Raw genomic sequence first — 24,802 nt, 5'->3', positions numbered from 1 at the left:
CTATATTTTCAATACGAACTACCTGATATCGATTTTTTGAAGTAGTCGTTAAAAACCTTTATGAAAATCCCGCGGAATCCTATTTGAGCTAATTTTTCTAAGGAGTATTTCGTGATCTAACGTGTTGAAAGCTTTCTTCAGATGTAAAAAAAGCCCCCAAAAAGCCTAATTTTCACTGTTAACTACGTCTGCAGAGTCTTCTAGTAGTGTGATTGTGCTTCTCTTGCAACGAAACCCATACTGTGAATTAGACAGTAGGTGAAACTTTTCCCAAAACGAAACCATTTTCTTGTGCATAGGCTTTTCTAGAACATACGACAACGCGGGCAAGATTGCTATAGGTCTATAGCTTTCGCACTGTTGCCTTTTACCGTTTTTTTTGTAAATTGGTCTAGTTAAAGCTATTTTCAGTGTGTTGGGAATCTGAGCCGTCCTAAATACTTCTGAGTAAATATATAGCAGCACACTCTTCAAACAAGGAAAGTTGAAGAATATCTCACGAAATTATATCCCATCATATCCTGGCATTCTAGTTATGGAAAATGACTTGATTACATCCGAAACATCGATGTCAGTTACCTCACTCAAATATCCGGAGGTGACGTTTGATTTTATTGTTACGTCATATGCAGCCCTAGGGAAATATTCCTGAAGTTTCTTTACAGTATTTGCAAAGCAATTAATAAATTAATCCTAATTAAAACAATTAGGACAAAATATTAATTAGAATATTCCTGCGTCATAAATGAGAATCATGACGCAATTATTTCGCTTGCAACAGTATGATTTCAAGTTCGATAATGAAACAAATTTGCCAAGAAGCTATAAACATTGCCCTTCTTAGTGCGCTATGTCTAACAAAACGCGCACTGCTTGAACAGCAAGCCTTTACCGCATTTATGTACGGTGCACATCCCAGATATTCGACAAAAAGCTATTTTCTACTTCAGATTTGTACAAGGTATCGTCATGCTTAGTTACCATCCTTACTTGAAACTGCAGCTGTTCTACCGCGCTCTTGCCCCCTTGCGAGCGCCCGACTACGCGCATACCCGCTGTAGTGGATTGCGCTCTTTCGTTTCGCTAGAAGCTACCAATCTGCAAGTGTCCCCGGTCGATCAGGTCAGGTCAGGTCAGGTCAGGCACTTCTCGGGACCGTTTAGCTCTTAATTCGTGTCGGCAACACTGTAGCTATGCAGGCGGGCCAGATGAGTCAGGTGAGCACCTGGTACGAGGTGAGCCCATGGTCCGAGGTGAGCCCCTGGTCCGAGGTGAGCCCCTCATCCGAGGTGAGCACAGACGCGAAGCAGAGTGAGGATGACAACCACCCTACCATCATTGTGGCACTGTGCTGCTTCCTCCTTATTCTGCTTATACTGCTGCTGCTGTCATTAAACGGAAGCTTCAGCAGTTCTTCTCAAGAGAGTGAAGGAACTGGCATGACAGAACCAGCCGTTTTTATATACCCGAATCAGAGCGGCGGCATCGGAAAATCGTCGCCACCGGCGACGCCGAATTCTGCCACGGCGTCGAGCGGGAGCACGACCACTCCGCAGACTACTACTCCGGCAACGACCAAGCCAACGCCAAGCACAACGACAGAGGACAGCTGGCTCTACAGCCAAGACTATACGCTACCAATCTGGACCTATCTGCACAGCTACCTCTGTCCCTTCTGGGCGGACAAACAGGGCTTTCGCAGTCACCGTCGCACGTACGGAATCGCCTTCTTCCCGTACATGTTCTGCCACTATGCTATGTACTGCTGCTACACTCTCGACGACAACATGCAGCTGCAACCGGAGCTACCGGACGTGGACCTTCCGCCGAGGGACGCCGTGCGCCGCATGGCCAACTTCAAGGCGGAAAACCCTTACCTGAAGGTGTGGCTCGTTGTTCGCGGCCCGGACTCGGTGTTTCTCAGGCTGCTGAACAACGCCAACAACGAGAAGGCCACGTTCCAAAACAACGCGCTCGCCTGGATGAAAGCCAACAACTACGACGCCATCCGCATGTGGTGGAACAACGCGCCCGACTCGCTTAACCGCAGTCTGGCAGAGCTCTACAATGACACCAACGACGTTTTCTTGCAGCACAATAACCGCACGTTTGGCTTTGTCTTTCCATACGGTTCCTACGAGCGGGCATCGTACAACACGAGCAAGCTGGCGCACAGACGGGCTTACCACACCATCGTGTTGTACCACGAGTACCCGCGTAACATCACCAACCGAAAGGCGACGACGTACACCATTCGGGAAATGAGAGTCTACTCGCAAAAGCTTAACCAAACAGACCGCCCCGCCTTTTGCCACTTGTATCCATTTGTGGCACTGACGTACAAGATCGACCCGGCTAAGTGCGAGAACGGAAGCAGCAGCAAGCCGTACGACATCGATCCACTGGGATATGGGCCTCCGGGACCACTCACCAAGATGGCGGGCATCCTGTCGCTGCCAGAAGTGTGCGACATCCTCGACTCCTCGTGGAACCAGACCACCATTCTGGCCGACGCCGCGAATTTTCGCCCCTTTTATCATTTCGCCTGTAAAGGGGAGGATGCCATCGCCTTCACTGCTGAAGATGACGCGTTGGAGAATTTGAGGGAACTTGACCACGAGTTCGAAGAAGAGGTGTTCGGCGTGATGAACCCCGAGTACGATGACTTTCCGGGTGTGTGTCCACCACCAATAGGTGTTCCCGGTGGTTATCCTATTATGAAAGATGCATTCCACATAATGGTACATTGATGATGGTCTTTAAGAATACTTTTCCTTTTTTGCCTTTGTCGCTTTTTGGCTACAAGTGTGACAGCTGTGACACTGCATCGTTCTTTTATTTATCCTTTTTTCACCGTTCTCCACCGCTTTAACAGAGCATGGACATTTGCTTGCTTGTTTGTTTTTTGTTTGCTTGCTTGTTTGTTTGTTTATTTTTCTCGTAACTCCTTATGAACTGCTGTGCCCTCAATAAACTTGGAATGAGACCACAAGTACTAGAACATGGCAATTACAGCATCGTTAATTGTCCCTAGCGCTCTGGGTTTACTCTAAAACAAATGCCAATAAATATTCTTACGGTATAGTTGCGGTGAAAAACCACACAGAAGCAAAATCGTCATTCACGAACCTAATGCTTTATTGGGCGAACTCGCGCACAGAAACACAAGTGACAATCGGAGTGCAACGATAGCGGCAAAAGCAGTATCGGTCGTCGAAATCTCATCTACGGGTATAACGCGCCAAATATTATAGCGCCAGCATTGGGAGTGTCAAAGCAGAAAAATCAATGTGTGTGTGTGAGAGAGAACTATGTGAAGCCTGTCTGCAGTGTGCGAAGTCGGTCACCTTTTTAGAGAGGGGATAGAGGAGCTTACAAGAGCTTACCAATGGGAGAGCTTAGAAGATCATGGGGTGGTCCAGAAGGCACTCAGAACAGGGAAGGAGAAAGAGTGCAGCACACCTGCACTCTTTTTGGGTAAGTTTTTGGGTAAGTTTTAGAAATGAAGGACGTAAACGATGAACGCATGGTATTCCATATACAACACACATTTATACCATCGCGTTAAAATGAATGCAGGTGTACTTTGTAAAGTGCGCTGGGCCGATGTGTGTGCTACAGGGGTGTGCTTGATCTCGAAGCACACACGATAGATTTTTTTGCCTGTATTTCGTCAAAACATTTTTTTTCTGGCTACAAGAACTTCAAAGACTGTTGCTGGAAAGAAATGTATTTACAATTACATGAATATTCCCATTATTCTTCCTGTTTCTTTTCTTGTTGCTGACAAAGATGAAGATGCTCTTGTCTTATCAGTCAATTATATAGCAAGCCGAATTAGAGTAAACATAGCTAAATAGATAAATAGATAAATAGATAGATAGAAAAATAGATAAATAGAAATAGAAAGTTAAATATTATACGAAGAATACTTGAAAAGAAAGATGATTCGTGCATTCTTTATTACAAATGGTAAAATGAGTGGGAGGAAACAGAAGACAATAAAAACCATGTATATTCCTATGCCAATCGAGATGAGTTACGCAATAAAAGTAGGGCAACCCATATTGATGAACCAGACGTAGACCCCACCTCTTGAAATGACAAAAAAATTTAAAGAAAATGGCACCTAGCAATCATACGGCAGGATTGTAATGCAAGAAGCGACTGTCATTGAAGGAGATATCATCAGTCTCTTGAATGTTTCAATTACTACTACTATATCGGAAAGAAATTGTCAAAATTTCGGAGGCACTGCCAGGGAGGATCCAGAGAACTGGCGGGTCGATATATATGAAGATTCTGTAAGCGCGGAAGTTGCCGGCATGCTTGGGAAGACGTTATAGCATAGTGGCGCTGATAGGGCATATGATAGGGCATATAGCTCTCCCCTGTAGCGCTTGGAAACCGATTCTTCGTAGATTTCCTATGGGCACGTTCTGAAGCGCGCACGTGCAGAGGTTCAAACCTGATGGCGTCGCATTGATGGCACGCTTATTTGCACGTCCCGCAACTGGGACGTGCAAATACGAAGCGCACAGAAACAACAAATAATAATGACGTATATGCTGTACATTGCAGTTGTTTTAACATGAAAAAATATGTAAGTGTGAAAAGAGATTATAAGTAGCACTATTCAACCGCTGTGCCGGTAGTGGCGCCACATGCAGCAGCGCCTCATCGCGAGTTTATATTTTGCCGAAGTTGAAACTTTCAGCAGCGGTGGCCGCGTTTTGTTCGCGCTGTTCGCTTGCTCGAACTTTTACGAGTTTTCAAGCGAAGAACTTCGGATCGTGTTCGAAACAATAGAAGCAACAACACCGCCTCATTGCGGTTCTGTAGGTGATCTTATAATGTGATTGCGGGGTTCCTATATTGCTGGAAATCATGTAGCATAGTTTCAATGGCACGAACTTCAGTTAACGTTTTGGCTTTTTGCGTTCATGCAATTATTAAAGCAGCCTGTTCCAGATTGGACGTTCTGTTTAAGGTTTGTTAGCATCATTTTTTTTTTCTTTTCCGTCTTTGCAACGTAAGTACGGTACTGGCTTTGAGGCTACGATGAGCGCTGTGTAATTCCGTTACCGATTGATTCTATATGCGGTGGTTGACCACCAGCCATGTTCTGACGTTAAACTGTTTCGAAGCTATTATTCATCACTGCACTGCATTAAAATATGATGGCATAAATAACACTAGCAGGCTGCGATTTCAGACGAAAAGTAAGCGAAACCACAACCATTTGGCATGAAAGTCACCTCAACACGGTTCGTTCAACTTGAAAACCGGGAAAAAAACTAATGGCCCCACATTCAGCTCATGAAAGTTTGTCCACTCCATTATTAGGCATGAAGGGAATGCGAATAATACCTGGCCGGCACCAAAGAAATGCGGCTGCCTACAGCTGTGAGCTCTTCGATTCAGTTAGGCCACAAAAGTGCAGTAATTCGGGACGCTACTTCAAGGGAAGTCACAAGGGAGTAAAGCATAATCCTCAGCAGCTCATAAGCATACATATGAAACACTTCATAAAAAGTGAACATTTCAAGTGCTTAGAAAATTAAACGGGCGCGGCTATCTTGACGCAAGAAATTTGTCATCTTTACACATTAACGAAACTAAACTTGAAATTTCAGGTTAAGAAATATTGTGCTATGCGACTCTTTTCAACGTTCCTGTGTGAAATGTAAAAAAAACCTATCCGCCAATCAATGTTAATTTTAAATTACTTTTGCACGTACGTTTTTCTTGAATACAGATAATTTATTTAAAAAAATTTGTATAAGATACATATCTTAACCAGTATTTGGCCGTCAGTCTGTTATTGCTCAATGGTTTCTGTGCTGCACTAGCCAGACAGCTGTGTCAAGACAGCTGTGTCGTTTTCAGTATTGTCACAGAGTATAGTGAAGTGAATGTGCTCTGCATCTTTTTTTTTTTGCGAGCATATCACTCCTTTTTTTTGTTTTCGAGCACCTGTCTTCACATGGAGCTGCGGCACTCGAGCTCTCACCCTCGGTCGAGTGGCGCGCGATGCCTGTCGAGTGTGTCCCATCACTCCTTCCGGCAGAGACTCCGCCCTCGAACAGGAGAGTTCCGCTCCGCTAGCTTCCGTGCTTCAGTTTCGAGTGTTCGCGGTGCTGTTATTACCCTTGACCCTCGTCGGCCCCGTCTCCGAACGCAACAGAAAAGAGTAGTTCGCTTGTTACGCTTTTTACGGCCGCTGCTGAGTGTCCGCTGTGAGACGTGGGTCTTGCCATGTACTCCGGCATTATGCGACGAGCGCCTTCAGATTTCGGAGCTATTTTCACACGCGAAAGTTTTCTGCTAAAATTATAAGATGGAAGTCTTCCGCTATGATCCTTCAGCTACAGTATGGACTTGTCTAACCTTCGTGGTTACAGTTTCAGAAATGCTTGTGGCATTATTATTACGCGATGTGTTTCTTTGCTTAAATTCCAAGCAATCATATTTTACTGGACATCTGAGTGCAAGAAGTGCCTGCACATACGAAGTATCATTGAAAATTGCTGCCTTTTTAATGCATTGCTGTTACGGGAAGGAAGAAGGGTGGACGTATTTACACATTAAATTCTTCCGTGAAATCATCAATTCGGAAATCCACGGAGAAAATGGTTCTAAAGCAAAAGGACGAACTTCAGGCGTGGTAGTCGTTCATATATGCTGGCTAAACTGCCACATTTTCAACTTCCCTAGACACTATCATCGGGTTTCCGTCTAGTAATGTGGCACTCTTTCGGTCCTCATAAAACAGCGGCCCCAGTGGCCGGTCGCGCATCGGCCGAAGCTCTTCTTGCCCCGTAGGATCGAGGCGACTTCGGCGGACTAGCTTCTCGCCAATCCGAGGTTCCGTCCGCACCTAATTCCGCTAGCAAATGCTCGAAAATCGGCTACACATTGTTTCTGACACGAAACAGTAGCCGACAGAATAAACTGGTGCAGTAAGTGTGCCTGTCCTGCAAACCACTGGCGAGATCGGGAGATCGCCGTGGTGGGAGAGTACGCGCTGTAAGAGTTGCCGGACGATCTCGCCACTGCCACCAGTTGCAAGGGTTGTAGGTCGCAGGGAGGAACTTGGGGGGACAGGACTAGACGAGGAAGATTTATTTACAGATATTTACATTACAAGAAGGGATACATTCGGCAGTCTAGCGTGACTCCCAAATGGAGCACGCAAGACGAAGCATGCAAGCACGAAGCTCCAAACACACTGCTTGTCGAGCAATAGCACACAGCTCACGAGCACGATCACAGAGCACAGCCCAGCAGCGACAAACAGCTGCTTATAAACACTCCGTGCTCCCTTGATCCCTAGGTCAGGGAAAAACGACCGTTCACCGCCGATTCGTAGCGTCCAGCGTCAACGTAGTCGACCCGCCTCTTTGGAGGTGGAGAGCTCACACACACACGTACGCACAGCTTTCAGTGCCCCCACCGAGGCCAGACGGGCTTCGCAGAACTCGGGGCTTACGTCTTGAAGGGCGCCTCTTATTCCCCAAGCTGACCCCGCAGCGTGGCCGCCGGTTCTCCATTGTCTTGCGTCTTGAAGGGCGCGTGGGACGTTGCCGCCAGATATCTTCCCTCGGGAACCCCCCCACTCACGGCAGACCAGGTCGGCGGTGGCGAGTTCAGTAACAAAGCCTGGTTCGTCGATCGCGTTTAGTCGTAGCGGCGACGAAGAGCTGCTGACTCGGCGCATCGTCCTGCTCACCCAGTCGGTCGTCGTTCGGCTGGGGAATGACGGTGGCTTCCCAGAAAATGCCAGCCCTACTGATGCAGCTGGCTGAGAAACTTTGCACGTTGGTATCTCGGCAGGCCATTCCTAACAGCGCTCGCACGCCTGTCCCGAGTCGCCACGGGGCACAAACGCACGTGGTGCGTCGTTGGTCGCCATGCGTGCCGCTGTGTGCCAAGCGCGGGCGGCACGCAACGATCGCTGGAGCCACGGCACACAGCAAACGCCACGTTCTGCGAATCAAAGCTTGGCTGCTAGGTGCGCCAGTTTATGAGAAATTGCTAAATTTGTTATTTTCTGTCAATTTCTTTTCAAGAACAGTGCCGTACATGTGTGCCATTTTTAGAGCACCATCTTTCAATCGAGTTAGAAATCTTAACGGGAACATTTTTATCCAGCATCACTTTAAGATATGAATGAAGGGAAAATGAGACATCCACCTGTTCGTAGCAATTGCTACAAAGGAAACCCATACGGGTTCCTCGAAAGAAAAGCCTCATAGTTGAAGAAAAATTCGTCCTGGTCCGGGACTCGAACCCGGGACCACCGCCTTTCCGGGGCAGCCGCTCTACCATCTGAGCTAACCAGGCGGCTAGCAGATGGCAGGGCGAAGTCGAATTTGTCGACAACACGAAGCAAAGGCAAGAGTTTGACGTAGTACGTCAAACACTTTAAGATATGTTTGAAATACACAAACATATTTTTATAACGTTGTAGTTATTGCAAAGTTAATCCCGTACTTAGCAGGACTTAGGGTACATACGCTCTTTATTTCCAAAGGAGTTCAACGCTTGACATGCGGAAGGTATTTTGCATTGGCGTGACGCAAACATTACTAATGTCGTGCAATAGACATAAAAACTGCAAAAAGAAAAATTGGCGGCTACGTTGGATATCCCGAAGAGGGAGAGAGAGAGTAAGGGAAAGGAAAGACAGGGAGCTTAACCAGAGATTATTTACGGTTGGCTACTTTGTACTGGGGGAGGGGCAAGGGGATGCGATAGGTGAGAGAGAGAAGGATGAAAAAAAGGGGAAGGAACCTACACACGCACGTACACGCACGTACACACGAAATTGTTTCTGTGGGCACTATTATGCAGCCTGCAAAGACGTTCCTAGTCTTACACAGTGTCACTGTACAATCCTACGTCACACAGTGTACGGTCACAGTCTGTCAAAAAGTCCCATGTCTTTCAAATACCGCAGCAGCGCCTTCATAGCGGATCGCGCTGATGTTCGCGTAGGCCAGTTTCCAAAGATCTTGTTCTCTGTCATTGGGCGCTTGTCCAGTTCGTTTAGGGTGGCTGAAAGGACTGCTCTCTGCGGGTTGAAACAAGAGCACTGACAAAGAAGGTGGTCGATTGTTTCATTGCACCTGCCGAAGTCACAAAGTGGGCTGTTGACCATTCCGATAAGAAAAGAGTACGCATTCGAAAATGCTACTCCAAGCCATAGACGGACTAAAAGGGTGCAGTCACGTCGTGGAAGCCTGGGCGGAATACGGAGCTGTAAATTAGGGTCCAGGGTATGAAGGCGTGCAGTTCTGAACTCAGATGAAGTCCACTGAGCTAAGTTCAGGTCACGCGCAAGTGCGGAAGGTTTTTTCGCTGCGTCGGCTCTCGAAAGAGGAATGGCGACGCAGTTAACGCTGCCATGCCCTTACAAAAAAAAATTGTTGAAAGGTTATTGAGATATCATTGTTCAACGTCAACAAATGACCTTGAAAGATCATTGGGGAATTGTTGAAACAGCATTGAGGAAATTGTTGACAAGTGTTGATAATTGGCCCGCGACATTCTGTCGAAACATCATTGTGGCCTCTCAATTTGAAAGATCGTAGGCATATCGTTGAAACTATGGTGTATTTCAATGTTGAAAGCCCATTGAAGCATTGTTGAAGATGTGTTGCCTGTCGATATTGAAAGCTAATTGACGTATTGTTGAAATGTGTCGTTTGTCAATGTTGAAAGCCCATTGAAGCATTGTTGAAGCTCAAACTTGAAAGTCCATTGACGTATTGTTGAAATGTGTTGTTTGTCAATGTTGAAAGCCCATTGAAGCATTGTTGAAGATGTGTTGTCTCAAAATTGAAAGCCCATTGATGTGTTGTTGAAATGTGTTGTTCATTAATATTGAAAGCCCATGGAAGAATTGTTGCAGATCTGTTGAACGTCAACACAAATTATGTTGAAAGCCCTTTATGCCCCACTGGGTATTTAGCAGTTTAAACCTGCACTTTCCTTAAAATACTGCTGAGCTATGTTGCATATAATTACCTTTGATGTCACGTTGGTATGTTTGCTGTGAGAGGGCAGGGATAAAATTTAAATACAGGGGTTTTGTATCGCAGGCCTCTGCCACCCTGGGCTCAAAAGCATGCTCCCAGATCGCCTGTAATAAACCATATTGTAAAACTGCTAGCAGTACTGTTATGCCACTTTTTTCAATTGTCAGAGTGGATGGACCTCCACAATATTAAGAGTGCTGAACTGATGTAGACAAAAACCATTTTTCTAGGTGAACTGTTTATTTGTAAACAAACATCTGTGTAAATGTACAACCATTTGTAGTTTGAGCACATCAGAAACTTCTTAAAAACTATTGCACAGTACAAACTTCCTGCAGCTTGACACCATAACAAAACAGAATACTGAAGATGTAGTCTGTGTGGCCCTCAAGTAAAACACATTTCTCAAAAGAAATAAATTTTTAAAAATAAATACCAAAATTAAATGTAGAAGCAGACTGACATGACTGTTAATAAGAGCACTCAAAAAAGGCACTTGCTTTCTCTATTTGGGAGCCAGTGGTACTATTACCATGGCACGATTTGCTTGAGCCCACAGCACTCAACTGAGACCTGATATGCAGGGTGGTTATCTTTAAGTTTCATGGAATTTATTAAACACGGACTGTTGCAGCTAACATAATTCTAGATACAGAGTGCCAAACATTATTTGCATGAGAAATCAAGACACCATAGTCAGCTGATTAAGAAAAACTCAGTTCCTAATAAAGCTTTTCAAATTGTAGACGGTAATTTTACAAGGTGTATGCACTTAGAACGAACTTCCAGAATGACACCAGTAACGAGACACATGCCATCAAACTGGCTGTAGAAATGCACTGCTGTAGCACTTACTTTTTTTAACAGAACGCACTGTTATGCATTGAAGCACAAAAGTAACCGGAATGCCCATGTATTTCTCACATTTATGGAAAAATTTCGCAACTGGTGTCATCCTGGAAATTAATTTCAAGTGAATATGTCTTTCAAAATCACTGGCTACAATTTGCAAACTGAAATATGTGCCGTGATGTGATAAGTGAATTAATAAATTTATGAGAATCAGTTTAATGTTTCCATTTCTTGTGCTAGTAATGTCCACCTCTGAATAATCCAGCTCAAGAAAAAAAATTATGCTACCTGGCACAGACAACTTAAAGATCTGTAAAACTGAAAAAGGATCACTGTACAATCCTTATTTGTTGCTTGAATGGTATGTGCCAATTTCGGTAAACGTTACATACTTCTGAAACATGGCAATCACAATAAGTGATGCTGATGGAAGCAATTTATTATGCTGAATTGCTGTTGCATGATCCAGTTGTGTTTTCCGCCATGATAACGTTCCTGCGCAGGTCATTCCATATCAAGCGACTTATTCATATTAACTACTTCAGATTTTTATATGAAAAAAAAACAGCTATTAGTGATGTGCTGGAATCAAAGTTACTCCTTGTGAGAGTTCCATTACAATTTTATTCACTGCCACAAAAAAATAACGACAGAATTCAGAAAAAGATATGGTTTCATGCAAACATGAAAGGCACATCATGCCATTACCAGAGATCTTTCGTTGCATTTTAAATTTAAGTCGACTTATACCTATTAATTTTACTCATGTATTTTAGAAAGCAATAAGTTATTTTTACAAAGTTATGTCAAAAGCAGTTTTTATTGAACTCTGACAATGGCACAAATGCACTTGCAGGTGTGCGATTCCATGCCGAATCGACCAGCGTTTTTTTGACAGCACACATATAGCTGAAACATTACTATATGTTTACTAGAGTTCAAAACTCGTTACCCACTTTTATTTATTTTTGCCAGATATTTTGTAGCACTTTGGTGACAGTTTAGTTTTCCTGCTCAGCTGAGCTAGAGGACATCAATCAACATTCTTCTTCAAATGCACATTGTATTGATCGAGGCCTTCAAATGGTGTGCGTGGAAATACGGTGAAGTGATGCAACTGCCAAAATAGCCAATTTTTTAAATATTTGAATACTTCAATTGCTTTCGGCACCGGCAAAAATGAGTCAAATTGCAATCCGTTAGTTTTTTTTTCGTAACGAAAATTCACAGGACAGAAATTAAATACAGAATGGTAGCCCAGGTGACATAGTACAGCAAAAAAATGTGAAGCTTTGAAGGTTCAGCTAATCGCCTGTAAAAAAAAAACAAATTTTAATCTTTTGCAAGAAGCTTCATGTTGAAGGAAAAAACAGCTTTCATGGTTGGCCAAAAAGTATGTGATACATTATTGGATAGCTCTACATGTCTGCTATGCATGTGTGAAGTTAAAAAAGGCATTATTTTTAAATGCGAGAAATTCTTTTTTGAAATTTTGTCAGCACCGACTTTTCTCGGATGTGCGCACTGCTTGCCGGCTGGGAATGCAGACCCCAAAGCTGGCTTCGTCTCCACACAGATGACAGAGAAGCGGTGTTAGTGTCTGCATTTTATTGCCAAGGGACACATGCTCTAACGCAACGAGGCTTGTGTTTGGTGTGGGCCAGGTAAACCATACAGCCATTACACATAAAATATCAATACGAGGTCTGTTAGAAAAGTATCCGACCTTTGGCTGAAGAAAAAAAAAACTGGGATAACTGGAGCGTTGGAAACCTAATCACTCTCAAAGTAGTCTCCTTGGGACTCCAGCCACTTGTCCCAGCGGTGCTGCCATTGTGAGAAGCATTCCGAGAAGGCCTCTTTCCGAATGGAGTTTAGCTCAGCTGTCGTTGCAGCCATAATGTCTTCTCTTGTCTGCAATTGTGCTTCTTTCAATGGCCGCTTGATTTTGGGAAATAGCCAGAAGCCGCAGGCGGCCATATAAGGAGAGTAAGGAGCCTGTCGAACTACAGGAGTCTGGTTTTTCGCCAAAAGAGTCTGAATCAAGTGCGAGAAAAGCATTGTCGTGATGGATGCGCCAAATTCCTGTTGACAACTTTGGTATCTTGCGCCACACAGCATCACATAGGCCATGGAGGACATCCCTGTAGTAGTCTTTAGTGATTGTTTGACCCTGTGGTGCGTACCCGTGGTGTACCACACTGCGGGAGTCAAAGAAAGCAGTCAGCAACACTTTAACGTTGATGCGCACTTAGCGGTCTTTGGTTGGTGACGTGGAATGCTTCCACTGTAATGACTGGGATTTAGTTTCCCGGTCATAAACATACATCCAAGACTTGTCACCCGTGATTATGGTGTTCGTGAAGTTGAGGTCACTGTTTGTGGAATCCAGCATGTCTGTGAGACTTCAACACGAAGTTGCTTTTGCTCCACCATGAGCAGATTGGGAACGAATTTCAGGGCAAATCTCTTCATGGCCAAATCTTCGGTGATAATGGAATGTGGATAAAATGTGCTGATGCCCACCTCTTCCACAATTTCTTGGATAGTCACACGACGGTCCCGCATCACCACAGGGTTCACTTAGGCAATGACCTGGTCATTTCGGCATATTGATGGCCGACTAGAGCGTGGCTCGCTCTCCACCGATGCGTGGTCGTCTTTAAACTGGTTGTACCACTCCTTAATCTGTGTGCGCTGCTCATAGCGCAGTCACCGAAAGCAGTCTGAATCTTCCGAATGGTTTCCACGTGGCTGTCGCCCAGTTTCTGGCAAAATTTGATGCAGTAGCACTGCTCCAGTCGCTCCGCCATTTTCCTTGCAATAAAAAAACGACGAGAGCACTGTGTACTACCTCATTCAAATGCTGCGTCCCAGCAATTCACGCTATTGGCAGGCGGGAAGGTTCAAGAGTGGCTGATGAAAACGCGCTTGTTTCATATTCATCAGGTGTCTGCAAAAAAAAGTCAAATACTTTTCTAACAGACCTCATACGTATTAATATGTGAGGGAATTCTGCAGTGTTAAAAGATATCTTTCATGCAGTTTACAAAAAGAAATATCGGCTATTATGTAGACAGTAAATCCAGGAAGAGCGCTGATATTTTTCATACAAAGCATTTTAAAGGGCATGTCGCACTGCAATGCAACACAGAGGGAGCAGGACACTTCGTGCCCTGCTCCCTGGAGCCCAATGATGATGCAAGTAGAAAACACCTTCATAATTAAGACTGAAAACCTACATAAGTGTGAACAAATTCTTGTGGTGTTGTTTGCTACCACTGTTTCAGAGCCAGAACGTGTTCACCTATAAAAGTCATATTTGCCTTGTTCAGTCTGATGTGGTCAGACACCACTGGCGACCACTTTTTGCATTCATGTTAAAAAATTACAAGTTGAGACTGCAGCTGCAGCGCTTGACGTCACCTGCCTTCGCAATGATAAAAAAGGCAGTCAGTTTGTTGAGTAGTTTTTGTGGCTAATTATATTAACAATCTTTCCTTGCTAGCTGACATGGCTTCATATATTTATGCTATATTTATGCTGTATGTGTGATCCACAAATGAACATTAGAGAAAATAATTTATTGCACTTAAAGAATACCTTTTTGTTACTTGTCACATGCATAGCAGACATGTAGGGCTGTGTAACGATGGGCGACATACTTTTGTGCCAACCTCCAAAGCTAATTTTTTACCTTCAACACGAAGCTTCTTGCAAAAAATTGGAACTTTCAGTTTTTTTAGCTGATCAACTGAACCTACAAGGCTTGAAATATTTTGCAGCTATCCCAAATCAACCAGTCTGATTTTATATTTATTTTGTGCCTTCTGTATTTCCCTACATTAGAAGAAAATTCAAACTTTGCAAATTTTGGCAGTCACACCACTTGTCTCTTGACATGAACATCATCTGAATATCTGGATCATACAATTTCCCTTTCAAAAGAAACGTGTATCAGTGCCTTCTAGCTTAGCTGGGCAAGAACAATAAATTTTTGCCAAAATTCAAAAAAAATTTTGCGAAGGAAAATAAATGGGGAGCAAGAGTTCGGAGTTTCAACTATATCTGTGATGGTCAAAAAAAACGCTGGTTGGTTGCCCTGGAATGACTCAAGTGTATGTATGAAAGCAAATTTTCTCAAAAATTTTCTTATTGTACCTACTCAAAATCAAGCAAACTTGAAATGCTTTGCCATAGTGGAACAGTTCTTGACAAAATTGGGTGGTTTGGCATGAAATGACTTAAGATATTTAAAAAATATATTAATAAGGAAACACTATCCTTACTGGAACCATATCAAAAACTAACATAAAAATGTAGTGAACTATAACAAAGCACAGCACTTGTATTCTGGATTAAGCAATTCAATGTGGGCTTCTCAAGAGACTTGCATAATTAGCATAAATAAAATTAACATAAAAATGTCAAGGCATAGAAAGGCACAACATTTGTATGCTCATTTGAGAAATCCAAATTGAGCCCTTCAGGAGACTAACATAAAACATAAAAATGTCGAGAGTTACAAAAGCACAACACTTGTGTTTTGGTTTGAGCTGTCCAACTTGGGCTCTTGAGAGGCTATTGGTCCCATGCGAGAAGCGAGGCCAGAGTTCGTTACAGAGGGCATGTTGGTACCAGGAAACTTGTGACACGTGAAGCCTGCAACAACAAGAAGCGAAAACAAGTTTTAAAAAGCAACTTCTACATGCAAAAGAATGGCATGCAATATGCCCTTGTTATAATGAAATTGATTTATGTATTTGTGTAGCTTAATTCCAACTTTCCACGGGTACAGCTTTGCAGCATGACCATTTAAATTGATTCTGTGTGGCACGGGACTCCACTAAGTGTCAAATGCAGGAAAGGGCAAAGAGGAACGAAACACTGTAGCAAAATAACTTTACGAATATCCTCAATGTCGAAGATGTGAACTTTGCTTGCTGAGAAACAAAATGGTGAAAAAAATTCATGTTGTTCATAAATAAACCTGAACTGACAATTAAATTATTTCTTGTAACTTTCATAATTAAAATGTGCAGCATTTAACTGTGCTTTTCCATGCTCCAAATACAATACTGTCATGTCACTACAATTGAGTGTAGCTTCATTTGAAGTTAGGTTTCCCGAGTTCACATGCAATCGGAATGTACTTCTCGCCTTACAATGACTTAGGACTTTCTACATTAAAGAAGACACTGCTTACAGCAAAGTATGTTTTCTGCCTCAACGATTGAATTACTGTTATAATGAGGATTCCATGTAGTTGTGCACCAAGCTGCTTAGCATGAAACATGCAGAATGTGACAGATACGAAGAAATGCTGTCTTTTAAGAGCCATATGCCATAGGACTGACTTATTTAACCCTTTTAGGGTTTACTGCCGTACATCTGTGGCTGTGACGGAACGTTCTGAAAAAATTTGCCGTTTCAGAACAAAGTGTTGCCTAGCATCCCACTGGAGGTGCTGCAACCTTCTGAGGCTTCTAGAAAATATTCTTAAAGTGCTGTCGCTCCATGGGTTTCTCCAAAACTGATTTTCACTTAGCTCCTTGGTGTCTGTCATTGCAGTAATTTGGGAGTGTTGCCACAAGTTTTTGTAAGTTTCATTACACAAAAAAATTATGCTGCTTTATCCTGCATAAAAAAATAAAACATCTAAAACTGCAAATACTGAAATGGTATTGCCACTTCATCGTTATTTAAAAATATTATTTACCACTTCATTTTCTCGAAACGTCACTCTGAAGAACTTAAATCTGCAATAAAAATATTACGAGTGCACGAAAAGTGATTTTTGAGGCTGAACCGAATAATGCTAGAAGCAAATCAAATAATGGATAGCTTCTGAATAATGAACAGCTGATATCACAATTAATGTAAGATGAGGCTCACAACCTAGTATTATTAATGTTTGCAAGTTTCTGTCATTGTTATGTTATGAAGAGCTGTTTATTAAAAGCACAAATGGAGCAGCAAAAGGTTTCTTCACATGCACAGGACTCTTCAGTAAGCATAAATGATTGCTGTACAGCCTCTAAAGTACAGCTACTTAAGTAATGTAGCCTGGTCTGCTATTCTTACAAGTTCTTACGTTTTATGTCTATACTATGTTATTGGACGTGAAAATTTACCGTACTTTGGCTCAAATTTCATGTTTTATTGGTGTTTCGAAATATTAGAATACTCACATTTACAAATAGTGACCATTCAAAGACTAAATTGAATAGGACACTATTCAATTCGAAAGTTTTGAGCATTTGCAAACCACAAAAAATATTAACTCCTAAATTAGAGAGGCATATTTCTCCCCAAAATGTGACCCTCAACGGGCTAAACAAGAGCGACAGAAAAGCCCATTCATCTTTTTGATTATTTTAAGCCCATAATCTACTTGGCAATGGTTCATAATAACCCTGTTAACAGGTAGGTGAAGTAAGGAAGCAGGAATCAATTCTAACAATTTCAGAATGGGAGTAGTGGACATGTCTGATGGACTGTAAGAAGCTTCATACATTAGGCCCCAAGAGCCTATTTTCAATTTATTGAAGTATATGGGGAAAAGCCACATAAATATTTTTTTTTCATATCTTAGAATACAAAGTGATAAAGTGTGCGTTAATAAATACGAGTCATAGGTTAAGTGCTTAGAATGAGTAAGCGCCCACTAAACGTAGTACTGTTGACAGCAATGCTTGCAACTCTGTCCATGTTGTTTCTTTGATTGAAACAACCAAAAGTAAATTGCCACACCACTCAGGTTCCCTCTGCTAAAAGGCTGCTGTATGGCATCACATGGACCTCCTTCAATATAGGAGCAACCTTAATTTGATGTGGTCTGTTAAAATTGGTGAATCTACTGTTTCACATCTCAGAACCTGGAGAGCTGTTTTGATTTCTGCAATTTGGTGAACGTGCTCCTGCTCGAGCTGAGCAGTAACCACACTTGAGCATAGCTTCTCTGCAATTCGTGTATTAGAATAACACTTTCAGGCTAATCAAACATGTCGTCCATGCCAATAGATTTGGAGCGTGCTTCACAGACAACTATTCCTTGCAATGACAGCCATGTAGCACTGCTAATGCCCCAATGCAGCTCATGTTATGTGGTGGAGCCACTAAAAACTTTCAGCAGTGAAGGCAGCTTTCAAATTTTAGAAGCATTTGTGTATGGCGGCATTACGCACTTATGATCATATGAACAGTCATTCCAAATAGTAGGCTATCGTAGCACACAACTGCACACACGGGCTACTTGAAAGTCGTTTGTTATGCCAATGGCAAGTTCATAATTTTAGAAAAAAATGTGAATGTAAAAATGCAACCAGAAAGGATATATGGTACTTGCCTATAACAGCACTGACCCTGGTGGGGTCAAGAGCCCTTTTTGCCCCTTGGTGTTATTTCCAAAGGCCAAATGGCCCATGAGCTCCTCCTCTGTGAACACATGGTGAAGCAAGGCCCTTGCAAACTTTCCTGGTCCACCATGGCAGGCCATGGTAAGCTGTGCCAGGATAACCTTCTCAATGTGCACTCCTTCAACCTATGTGAACCTGCACGTTTAAGTAAATGTTAGCAAAACAGTTTTAAGCCTTTCAAGCACATTCACACAACAGCCCTACTGAAAATAAATTTAAAAAGTACCTGTTGCAAATCTAGAATGCTAAAGTGGACTTCTTACAAGCTTCTTATGCTGTCCGGATGCCACGTTTCAGAAGAACAATCCAGCACAAACAAGAATAATAAACCAAAGTATCCAAACATCTAGTTCTTGAAAAAGTGGAGTACCAGCGAAACACAAATGACACGCACACAAGGAAACGGCATTAGACACGGACTCCCTGTCTAACGCCTCTTCCGTGTGTGCGCGTCCTTTGTTTTGCTGGTACCCCCCTTTTTCAAGTTCATCATGCACCAACTGGCCCAAGAGCTTGAGCTAATGCACATCTAGTACTATTTATTGTGATTACCATTCTTAGGATACTTCATATTTTCAGGTCTCTATTTTCCCATCCCTTTGTGTCAATAGGTAGCCCATGGTCTAATGGGGAGATTGGGCTGCTATGTTGAGGGAAGAGTTCAAAATCAACCGTCAGAACAGCTTGGGTGACTGGTTATGCGACCCTGGGCATATGCCACTTTTCAATGAATCTCTTTCCCGCTATCTTGGGCAACTGCTGCTGCTTGTGTTGGCAAGCAGCATTAGGAGCTCGAAGAGGGACATGATTGTCAATCATTACTAAGATTACCACTACACATCATGTTCACTTGCTGTGCTCCAGATGTAATGTGTGAGGATTCCACTCCACTGTATGAAATGTACATAAGTTGCAAGGACAGTATGTGCCAACCACCACCTCAATTAAATTAATCGACTCGCAAAGCACAGGCTGCACAAGATCACGGAGTGAACTCAGAAGTTTGTGGACAGTCAGTTGATGTCCATGTCAGAGACTTCTAGGGAGACTCGGTCATTTCCTCGATGTGCATCATCGTGCCGTCACACATTGTATTACAATTCTGTCTGTCTTGTTGTACCACCGTTCTAATAGTCATCACGTATCACCACAATTCAATATATAAATAGACACTTATATCTACTGTTTATTTAATCTTTATGGAGAATACTTTGAGCATGAGTTTTTGCAGAGATCATGAATTCTACAGCTTAAAGGAGCACTAAAGAAATATAAATTAATTAAATTCTGGCATTTTAAGTGCCAAAATGACAATCTGATGTTTAGGCACGCCATAGTGGGGAACTCTGGACTAATTTTTACTAAATTAGGCTGCAAGGTACCTGGGCAGTTTTGTATTTACCCTCCATCAAAATGCGGTTGTTTGATCCTGTGACCTCGTGCTTAGCGGAGCTGTGCCAACACCCCTAAGCAACTACGGCATGAAAGCACTATAGAGAAAAATTATTTTAGATGTGTCTGTACATGACCTTCCTACAATTCAAGAGATTCACTCATACCGTGACAAGAGGCCGAGTAAACTGTAAAAGCAGCAAGAGGAAAGATTGGTGACAGTGCTGCCTTGAAGTTACCACACCCGCTTGCTGTGACGTCATGGATTTAGATGACGTCTGTTCAGGTGTAGCAATTTTTTTTACAAATAAAGATGTTCTTCTTCATATTCCAAAAACCCAAATAAAAAGCGTCGGGAACATTTACAGAACCAATACAACCAAAGTATGAAAAAATACTTGGAATCCATGATGTGACAATGAGGTGACAGCACGAAGATTTTGGGGCGATACTCAGAAAATTAAACTTTGAGCTTTATTTTCTCTAATAATCAAGCAACTACCAAGAAATTTACAGAAGTAGTTATTTAAGACGATGCTTTATTTAAAATTCATTTAGGGTGTCATTAGTGTCCCCTTAATACAAAACAAGGAATGCACTTGGCTGCGTAATAGGTTAACATGCATCACTGGTTCTCATTAAGGTAGGATTATCAGTATAGCAAAGGGCATGCACTGGCTGCTCCAGAGGGGAGCCCTTCCACTTCCCCTCAACCTTCCAATTTCCAATTTATGAGCAGTGATGCAATTTCTGTATCTTAACAAGACATAATGCCAAGATAGAGCATGTGGTGACCGGCACTTCGCACCATCCAGCTCGGCATCAATCTTTTTGGAATTTGGCCCTTGAAATGCAGAAAGCCCCGATCATTGCTCGTTCTTCAGCCAACTTTCTCGAAGGGTGCTGCTGTTCTGGTTTGATATATCTAGCAGTGCACTGCTGTATGACATAGGCCATTATACCTTCGTTCTGGTAAAACTATAAAGATGTTCACTCATGTAGACCACTAATGTCCACACTAAGTTTCATATCAGGCATATACACTGAAAAAGACACATTCTGCGTTTAATATGTTCACAAGTGACACTGAATTCACTCCCAGTCCCGGTGCAGTTGTTAAGTCTTTCAGCTGAGTGCTTAAAGGCACCATGTCTCCTAATGAAGGCACTCTGCAACAATTGATCACTGGAGCAAATGCCTTGCAGTTGCATCAGCAATGTTTTTTTTCCTGCTTCCTGCAATACATTTTCACGGCATCACTGTATTTGATCATGGCGACGCTACAGAATGGATGACCAAAGAATTCACCTTTAGCATGCCAGCTGGGGCGTCTCCCAGCTCACTTTGAATCTGAAAAAAGATGTCAGTATTAAAGCGTGAAGCCACGATGCAGCAAAAGCGACAATCAAAAGAGCTACATGGACCATTAGGCTGACATAAATGGACGGATACAAATGACTAGTCATCGAATACACGAAAGTGTGGCTGCTCTTGCCAATGGCAGTGTGAGCTTGTCAAATAATTTATTTCACATTCCTCTACTTATATTAAAAATTATTTCCACGCATCTACTTAACTGTTATGGCCACATATTAAAGGCAGCTCCTTCATATAAGGCCCCAGTGTTACATTCTTTTACTCCCCGTCTACCTGATGCTACTGAAGTTTTGCTTACACTCAAAGAAAGAATTTCACAGACCTGCTCTTTCGACAAAAAACATTATTCCAAGCTTGTGGCAAAGCGTCGTCATTTAGTTCACAACGATGCGCTCCCCTTTCAATCTGCTCACTGTGTAGTGCTCGGATTCAAAGCAAAAATGGCTTTTCGACATAACTATCTACTTCTATGGTCACAAGAAACAATGCTAATTATTGATGTTTATGTTGCCGATAACATATACATATATACAAACATATACAAACACAGTGGGACGACAAGGCAGATATGCCAGGCATTTATCTCGTTCCTTTACTGATTTTAAAACTTTGTTACATCAATCAGTTACTAAAGTGCGAAAAGCTGAAATTTCACGCTGTTACATTTCTTTAATGTTATATCCCAGTAAAGTAGGACCTGGAGTGCCATGAAATCTGCCTTTCCGTGAATGCAGAGCACCTACGCGAAGCCGTTTGGGCGAAGCACTCGATGGCACCGAACGGAGAAGATAAAAAAAGAAAGTTGAATGCGCGCTAACAGGTGGAAAACAAAACACACGCGGTTGGCAATGCGTATAACTCGGTGATTTCGCAGCACTCTGTGGCATCACCCCTATTGTATGTCACGTATCGCATAGAATCGCGTGTACACACTTGAAATTTTTTATTATTGCGAGACAGCCTCCTCTGTGTTTTCCGGTCGCGCGAACGTCGGCCGCACGGCGTGACAGATAATGGCGTTAAAGCACCGCGGTGTCACTCGATCCTGAAGGGAACAGCGCAACAGGGGCTCTATTCTGGACATGCATGGCGGCTGCACGGCAGCCATTATCCGCCATGTTTACTCTCTGATTGGCTGTCGAGAGGTCACGTGTTTTGAAATTTGTGCCGGGAAGCGGAAGTATTGCAAAATGCAATTTTGCGTTTTCATCAAGATGACGAAACGTGACGTGGAGCTGCAAATTTTATGGACTAATACATTTTTGTGGTCCTTGGCAGTTATATTGTGATGTTAGCGCTTCAAAAAGAATGTGAGCGGTAGCGTGCAGAAGCCAGTGTAATGCATCTACAATTGCGCGAATATGTGGCGGCGTTCCAAGATATGCGCCATGCCAGCTTGCTGATTGGCTGAAGGAATATCTCGTGAGGAGCGTCACAGGAAGGGCTGTTTTGTAAACGTCATTTTGACGATGCGTGACGTTGCGCTGGGCCGCCATTGCTGAGATTTTCCGCCATAATTTTTGCTGCGACGAGCCGCGCGAATTATGCTAATGGGCAGCCATATGCAATGGCAGCCGAGAGGAATGCGTATCGCCACATTTTCCCCGTCGTTTGGCACCACGAAAATTTTTTGTTCATAACGCGTGCTCATAGTATTTGCATCACTCTCGGGTGGTGTTGGCATTTGTGTTTGGGGCCATCATTTTTTAAAAGAACGCGTTTATACGAAATAATATTGGTTGAACATAGCAAACTTTCGGCAATGTTGTCCACTTTCCACTGCTGCATTTGTATTGTAATCAAGATTAATGCCTTTTCGCACAATCAAAAGTTATGACAACGGCCTCTTTCTAATTTATAAAAAGAAATGTACGCAAGGCGGCGCCTTGAAGTTTCCTCCCGTGGTGCGAGTAACCAGCAAAATGAACAAGAGATGGCAGCGCCGGCGCTTGCGTCGCTCTAGTCGATATCTCTGGCGCGCGCAACGCTATCGGTGATATACGGCCGTTTCTCGAACAGCCGAGTCGGGCTGAGTCACTTGCGTTTCACGAGATAGCGATAACGTTGCCTAGAACGTGCACGCATCACCACTGGTAGGTCGCGTATGTTGTCTCAAGCAAGAAAACAAGCGCGTTGGCGCCAACATGCGACGACTCATTCCATTTTCCAGGGACACGCATCCTAGCTATTGAAGCAGACGATGGCTTGTACGCAGCAGACGACGGAAGCGAAAAGCGTTTTCGACGGAATAATCATACGCTTTGAGATAGCTGCTTTATTTTTACTGCGGAGGAAAACTGTTTTGCTTTGCCGATAACGCTATATTCAGTGCCTTCATTTCAGTTTCTTAGGCAAAACGTCAAGTTGGCGTCACGTTACGTAAGCAAAACTGGGCCACCAGCGCCATTTTGTTTGCGTCGCGCCTACGTCACGCACCGAAGAAAATGGCGGAATGTCCAGAATAGCGCCCCAGAATACATTTTCGCTGATCCCACCGCCACCCCCCCCCCCCCCCTTTGTTGCTACAGCTCACTCACACGCCTTGTACTAGCGTGGCGCAAACGAAATATCTTCGATTACAGTACAGATCGGATGGTTTCAGGTAGCATTGTTATGTGCTCATTAATAAGGCTAACTCAATCGGTGCTCGCACACCGTATCAGAAATCATGGCGTACAACAGCCCTGTTTTAGCTGGCACCACATAGCTGCCTTACGTCACCACAAGCGGAGAGTAAAGTTAAACCAGGACAAAGCTCCACGTTATATATCACAAATCTAGTGCTGTACAACCAATTCTCGCAACGGAAGGATAGTGCTAGGAATTAAAACTAGAAAAGAGGCCCGCGGAAAACACGCACAGGCGCTGAACTCATTTCCGGGCTCCCGTACACCGCTTCGCAATGGACGAACAAGGGGAATTCGAAACATCAACTCACCTTTGATGACGCTGAGTCGGAGGCGATGATGGCGATCTTCGAGGCAACAAGCCCATAAAAAGCGAGCAACACGCAGGAATATTCCAAAGATGTCACAGCGAAGCACACAAAGAACGCAGAAAAGCAGGAAGCTTTCAAGCGAACAGCGTACACGAACTCGCCGGAATGCTCCAAGCATCAACACCGCAAACGCGCAATCATACATGTACACTCATACAAATACACGCTTATATTATCATAAATTGTACTATTTGATAACAAATTCTGTGATGTCATGTTATTACAGAACAATTGTTGCGCTTTGCATGTGTATGAAAGTTTTTTGCTTCACTTCTTTGATGAACTACTTTCTTTGGCGCAGTAACGCGGTGCACCGGCCGGAGCTAATGGAGTGCGCGAAAAAAGGCGCCAAATTCAAACGTCGCAAACGCGGTGCTAATTTGTGCGCGCACAGTTTTCGTCGTTTGGATTTTAAAAAAAAGTAATGCGTGCCGCAACCATGCGAACTGAACTATTGACCAGAAAAGTACAGAAACGTCGCTGTTTGTGCTTCTTATTTCGACGTCACAGCAAACTGCAGGCGGTCTGTCGTCCCATTCTTTTAAACATTTGTGTGTGTGCTTCTGCGCTGTGCGATTTGTCACCGAGAACGTATAGCAGCGCAGATTCTGCTTGGTGGCCGAGCAGATTCCCAACACATTCGCCAGCACCCCGTCTACGTCACAGAAAAGAATGTGGCCTCCATGTGAAATATGAGCACGATGACATACATATCAGCCAAG

The 24,802-nt window shown here is 43.3% G+C and overlaps 1 long non-coding RNA gene and 1 other non-coding gene across 2 annotated transcripts; both read right to left on the bottom strand.

The window, feature by feature from the left end:
- Window positions 1–8,271: 8,271 nt before the first annotated feature.
- On the bottom strand, window positions 8,272–8,346 carry TRNAS-GGA (transfer RNA serine (anticodon GGA)). The gene has a single exon. It is a non-coding gene; the product is annotated as a tRNA-Ser (tRNA).
- Window positions 8,347–15,519: 7,173 nt separating this feature from the next.
- On the bottom strand, window positions 15,520–24,236 carry LOC135908675 (uncharacterized). The gene is made up of 4 exons (XR_010566386.2): window positions 24,021–24,236; window positions 21,014–21,055; window positions 18,244–18,448; window positions 15,520–15,557 (listed from the first exon to the last, which is right to left on the bottom strand). It is a non-coding gene; the product is annotated as an uncharacterized lncRNA (long non-coding RNA).
- Window positions 24,237–24,802: the final 566 nt, after the last annotated feature.

This window comes from Dermacentor albipictus, chromosome 3 (genome assembly GCF_038994185.2).
Source record: "Dermacentor albipictus isolate Rhodes 1998 colony chromosome 3, USDA_Dalb.pri_finalv2, whole genome shotgun sequence".
Lineage (NCBI taxonomy): Eukaryota > Metazoa > Arthropoda > Arachnida > Ixodida > Ixodidae > Dermacentor > Dermacentor albipictus.
Note: the sequence above shows the minus strand (reverse complement) of the source record. Positions and strands in the feature narration are given on the sequence as shown.